Genomic DNA, 6,319 nt, shown 5'->3' with positions numbered 1-6,319 from the left:
GGACGAAGTTGACGAAATGGAGTAAGTGGAGTAAGTGGAGTAAGTGGAGGAAGTGGAGGAAGTGGAGGAATTGGACGAAATGGAGGAATTCGACGAAGTTAAGGAAGGGGACTAAGTGGAGGAAGTTCACGAAGTAGACGATGTTGACGAAGTGGACGAATTCAACGAAGTGGACTAAGTTGAAGAAGTGGACGCAGTGGACGAAGTGGACAAAGTGGACAAAGTGGACGAAGTGGACGAAGTTGACGAAGAGGACGAAGTGGACGAAGTTGACGAAGTGGACGAAGTTCACGAAGTGGGCGAAGGAAGTGGACGAAGTTGAGGAAGTTGACGGAGTTGACGGAGTTGACGAAGTGGACGAAGTGGACGAAGTGAACGAAGTGGAGGAAGTGGAGGAAGTGGACGAAGAGGACGAAGTTGACGAAGTGTACGAATGGACGAACGATGTGGACGAAGTGGACAAAGTGGAGGAAGTTGACGAACTTGACGAAGTGGACGAAGTGGACGAACTTGACGCAGTTGACGAAGTGGACGAAGTGGACGAATTGGACGAAGTGGACTAAGTGGAATAAGTGGACGAAGTGGACAAAGTGGTCGAAGTGGACGAAGAGGACGAAGTGGACGATGTGGACGAAGTTCACGAAGTGTGCGAAGGAAGTGGACGAAGTTGACGAAGTTGACTGGGTTGACGGAGTTGACGAAGTGGACAAAGTGGACGAAGTAAACGAAGTGGAGGAAGTGGAGGAAGTGGACGAAGTGGATGAAGGTGACGAAGTTGACGAAGTGTACGAAGTGGACGAAGTGGACAAAGTGGAAGAAGTGAGGAAGTAGAGCAAGTGGACTAAGTGGATGAAGTTGAATAAGTTGACGAAGTGAACGAAGTGGAGGAAGTTGACGAAGTGGAGGAAGTTGACGAGGTTGACGACGTGGACAAAGTTGACGAAGATGAGAAAGTGGACGAAGTCGACGAAATGGAGGAAGTGTAGGAAGTGGAAGAATTGGACGAAGTGTAGGAAGTGGAGGAAGTGGACAAACTTGACGAAGCGGACGAACTTGATGAAGTGGAGGAAGTTGACGTATTGGACAAAGTTGACGAAGTGGACGAAGTTGACGGAGTTGACGAAGTGGACGAAGTGGACGAACGAAGTGGACGAAGTTGACGAATTTGATGAAGTTGTCGAAATTGACAAAGTTGACGAAGCGGACGAAGTTGACGAAGTTGAGGAAGTGGACGAAATGGAGGAAGTGAAGGAAGTTGACGTAGTTGACGAAGTGGACGAAATGGATGAAGCTGAGGAAGTGGAGGAAGTGGACGAAGTGGAGGAAGTGGAGGAAATGGAGGAAGTGGAGGAAGTGGACGACGTGGACGAAGTGGACGAAGCTAACGAAGTGGACGAACAAAGTGGAAGAAGTGGACGAAGTAGACAAAGCGGACGAAGTTGACGAAGTGGACGAAGTGGAGGAAGTGGACGAAGTGGAGGAAGTGGACGAAGAGGACGAAGTGGATGAAGTTGACAAAGTTGACGAAGTGTACGAAGTGGACGAACGAAGTGGACGAACTGGACAAAGTGGAGGAAGTTGGCGAACTTGACGAAGTGGACGAACTTGACGCAGTTGACGAAGTGGACGAAGTGGACTAAGTGGAATAAGTGGACGAAGTGGACAAAGGGGACGAAGTGGACGAAGAAGACGAAGTGGACGAAGTGGACGATGAGGACGAAGTTCACGAAGTGCGCAAACGAAGTGGACGAAATTGACGAAGTTGACTGAGTTGACGGAGTTGACGAAGTGGACAAAGTGGACGAAGTGAACGAAGTGGAGGAAGTGGAGGAAGTGGAGGAAGTGGAGGAAGTGGACAAAGTGGACGAAGTTGACGAAGTGGACGAAGTTGACGAAGTTGACGAAGATGAGAAAGTTGACGAAGTCGACGAATTTGATGAAGTAGACGAAATTGACGAAGTCGACGCAGTTGACAAAGTTGACGAAGATGACGAAGTTGGACGAAGTGGAGTAAGTGGAGAAAGTGGACTAAGTGGACGAAGTTGATGCAGTTGACGAAGTGGAGGAAGTGGAGGAAGTTCACGAAGTGGACGAATTCAACGAAGTGGACTAAGTGGAAGAAGTGGACGAAGTGGACGAAGAGGACGAAGTGGACATAGTGGACGAAATGGAAGAAGCGGATGAAATTGACGTAGTGGACAAAGTTGACGAAGTGGAGGAAGTTGACGTAGTGACAAAGTTGACGAAGTGGACGGAGTTGACGAAGTTGACGAACGAAGTGGAAGAAGTTGACGAAGTCGACCGAATTTGATGAAGTTGACGAAATGGACAAAGTCGACGCAGTTGACAAAATTGACGAAGTTGACAAAGTTGGACGAAGTGGAGGAAGTGGAGGAAGTGGACTAAGTGGACGAAGTTGACGCAGTTGACGAAGTGGACGAAGTGGAGGAAGTTCACGAAGTGGACGAATTCCACGAAGTGGACTAAGGGGAATAAGTGGAGGAAGTGAGGAAGTGGTAGAAGTGGAGGAAGTGGACGAAGTGGACGAAGAGGACGAAGTGGACGAAGTTGACGAAATTGACGAAGTGGACGAAGTTCACGAAGTGGGCGAACAAAGTGGACGAGGTTGACGGAGTCGACGGTGTGGACGGAGTGGACGAAGTGGACGAAGTGAACGAAGTGGAGGAAGTGGACGAAGAGGACGAAGTGGATGAAGTTGACGAAGTGTACGAAGTGGACGAACGAAGTGGACGAAGTGGACAAAGTGGAGGAAGTTGACGAACTTGACGAAGTGGACGAAGTGGACGAAGTGGACGAACTTGACGCAGTTGACGAAGTGGACGAAGTGGACGAATTGGACGAAGTGGACTACGTGGAATAAGTGGACGAAGTGGACAAAGTGGACGAAGTGGACGAAGAGGACGAAGTGGACGATGTGGACGAAGTTCACGAAGTGCGCGAACGAAGTGGACGAAGTTGACGAAGTGCGCGAACGAAGTTGACGAAGTTGACTGGGTTGATGGAGTTGACGAAGTGGACAAAGTGGACGAAGTAAACGAAGTGGAGTGGAGGAAGTGGACGAAGTGGATGAATGTGACGAAGTTGACGAAGTGTACGAAGTGGACGAAGTGGACAAAGTGGACGAAGTTAACGAAGTGGACGAACTTGACGAAGTGGAGGAAGTTGACGAGGTTGACGACGTGGACAAAGTTGACGAAGATGAGAAAGTGGACGAAGTCGACGAAATGGAGAAGTGTAGGAAGTGAAGAATTGACGAAGTGTAGGAAGTGGAGGAAGTGGACAAACTTGACGAAGTGGACGAACTTGATGAAGTGGAGGAAGTTGACGTATTGGACAAAGTTGACGAAGTCGAAGTTGACGGAGTTGACGAAGTGGACGAAGTTGACGAAGTTGACGAATTGATGAAGTTGTCGAAATTGACAAAGTTGACGAAGCGGACAAAGTTGACGAAGTTGAGGCAGTGGACGAAATGGAGGAAGTGAAGGAAGTTGACGAAGTTGACGAAGTGAACGAAATGGATGAAGTTGACGAAGTGGAGGAAGTGGAGGAAGTGGAGGAAATGGAGGAAGTGGAGGAAGTGGACGACGTGGACGACGTGGACGAAGTGGACGAAGCTGACGAAGTGGACGAATAAAGTGGAAGAAGTGGACGAAGTAGACAAAGCGGACGAAGTTGACGAAGTGGACGAATGGAGCAAGTGGACGAAGTGGAGGAAGTGGACGAAGAGGACGAAGTGGATGAAGTTGACAAAGTTGACGAAGTGTACGAAGTGGACGAACGAAGTGGACGAACTGGACAAAGTGGAGGAAGTTGGCGAACTTGACGAAGTGGACGAAGTGGACGAACTTGACGCAGTTGACGAAGTGGACGAAGTGGACTAAGTGGAATAAGTGGACGAAGTGGACGAAGTGGACAAAGTGGACGAAGAGGACGAAGTGGACGAAGTGGACGATGAGGACGAAGTTCACGAAGTGCGCAAACGAAGTGGACGAAGTTGACGAAGTTGACTGAGTTGACGGAGTTGACGAAGTGGACAAAGTGGACGAAGTGAACGAAGTGGAGGGAGGAGTGGAGGAAGTGGAGGAAGTGGAAGAAGTGGACAAAGTGGACGAAGTTGACGAAGTGGACGAACTTGACGAAGTTGACGAAGATGAGAATGTGGACGAAGTCGACGAAATGGAGGAAGTGTAGGAAGTGGAAGAATTGGATGAAGTGTAGGAAGTGGAGGAAGTGGACGAACTTGACGAAGTGGAGGAAGTTGTGGTAGTGGACAAAGTTGACGAAGTGGACGAAGTTGACGAAGTGGAAGAAGTTGACGAAGTGGAAGAAGTTGACGAAGTCGACGAATTTGATGAAGTTGATGAAATTGACGAAGTCGACGCAGTTGACAAAGTTGACGAAGTTGATGAAGTTGACGATGTTGACGAAGTGAACGAAGTGGAGGAAGTAGACTAAGTGGAGGAAGTGGACGAAGAGGACGAAGTTGACGAAGGGGACGAACTTGACGAAGTTGACGAAGTGGACCAAGTTGACGAAGTTGACGAAGTGGATGAAGTTGACGATGTTGAGGAAGTGGACGAAGTGGACGCAATGGAGGAAGTCGTTGAAGTTGAGGAAGGGGACTAAGTGGAGGAAGTGGACGATGTAGAGGAAGTGGACGAAGATGACGAAGTTGACGAAGTGGACGAAATGGATGAAGTTGACGAAGTGGAGGAAGTGGAGGAAGTGGAGTAAGTGGACGACGTGGACGAAGTGGACGAAATGGATAAAGTTGACGAAGTGGACAAAGTGGACGAAGTGGACGAAGTGGAGGAAGTGGACGACGTGGACGAAGTTGACAAAGTGGACGAACAAAGTGTACGAAGTGGAGGAAGTGAACGAAGTGGACGAAGTGGAGGAATTGCACGAAATGGACGAAGTGGAGGACATGGACGAAGTGGAGGAAATGGAGGAAGTGCAGGAAGTGGACGAAGTGGACGAAGTGGAGGAAGAAGTGGAGGAGGTGGACGAAGTTGACGAAGACGAAGTTAACGAAGTTGAACAAGTTGACGAAGTGGATGAAGTGGACGAAGTGGAGGAAGTCGAGGAAGTGGAGGAAGTGGAAGAAGTGGAGGAAGTTGACGAAGTGGACGAAGTGGATGAAAGAACTGGACGAAGTTGACGAAGTGGACGAAGTGTTAGAAGTGGACGAAGTGGACAAAGTGGACGAAGTGGACGAAGTTGACGAAGAGGACAAAGTGGACGAAGTTGACGAAGTTTACGAAGTGGGCGAACGAAGTGGACGAAGTTGACGAAGTGGGCGAACGAAGTGGACGAAGTGGACGAAGTTGACGGAGTTGACGGAGTTGACGAAGTGGACGAAGTGGACGAAGTGAAAGAAGTGGAGGAAGTGGACGAAGAGGACGAAGTTGACGAAGTGTACGAATGGACGAACGAAGTGGACGAAGTTGACAAAGTGGACGAAGTTGACGAAGTCGACGAACTTGACGAACTTGACGAAGTGGACGAAGTGGAGGAAGGTGAGGACGTGGACGAAGTTGAGGAAGTTGAGGAAGTGGACGAAATGGACGAAGTGTAGGAATTGGACGAAGTGTAGGCAGTGGAGGAAGTGGACGAAGTTGACGAAGTGGACGAAATTGTCGGAGTGGACGAAGTGGACGAACGAAGTGGACGAAGTTGACGAAGTCGACGAATTTGATGAAGTTGACGAAATTGACGAAGTTGACGAAGTGGACGAAGTCGACGTAGTGGACAGAGTTGACGAAGTGGACGAAGTTGACGAAGTGAACGAAGTGGAGGAATTGGAGGAAGTGGACGAAGTTGACGCAAATGACGAAGTGGACGAAGTGGACGAAGTGGACGAAGTTCACGAAGTGGGCGAACATTGTGGACGAAGTTGACGGAGTTGACGGAGGAGTGGACGAAATGGACGAAGTGAACGAAGTGGAGGAAGTTGAGGAAGCGGACGAAGAGGACGAAGTGGACGAAGTTGACGAAGTGTTCGAAGTGGACGAACGAAGTGGACGAAGTGGACAAAGTGGACGAAATGGAAGAAGTGTAGGAAGTGGAAGAATTGGACGAAGTGGACGAAGTGTAGGAAATGGAGGAAGTGGAGGAAGTGGACGAACTTGACGAAGTGGACAAACTTGAGAAACTTGACGAAGTGGAGGAAGTTGACGTAGTGGACAAAGTTGACGAAGTGGACGAAGTTGACGGAGTTGACGAAGTGGAAGAAGTTGACGAAGTCGACGAATTTGATGAAGTTGACGTAATTGACGAAGTGGACGCAGTTGACAAA

This window comes from Vigna umbellata, chromosome 7 (genome assembly GCF_029865625.1).
Source record: "Vigna umbellata cultivar VRB3 chromosome 7, Vumbellata_1.0, whole genome shotgun sequence".
Classification (NCBI taxonomy): domain Eukaryota; kingdom Viridiplantae; phylum Streptophyta; class Magnoliopsida; order Fabales; family Fabaceae; genus Vigna; species Vigna umbellata.
The sequence above is the reverse complement of the archived record's forward strand: the minus strand, read 5'-3'. Positions refer to the sequence as shown.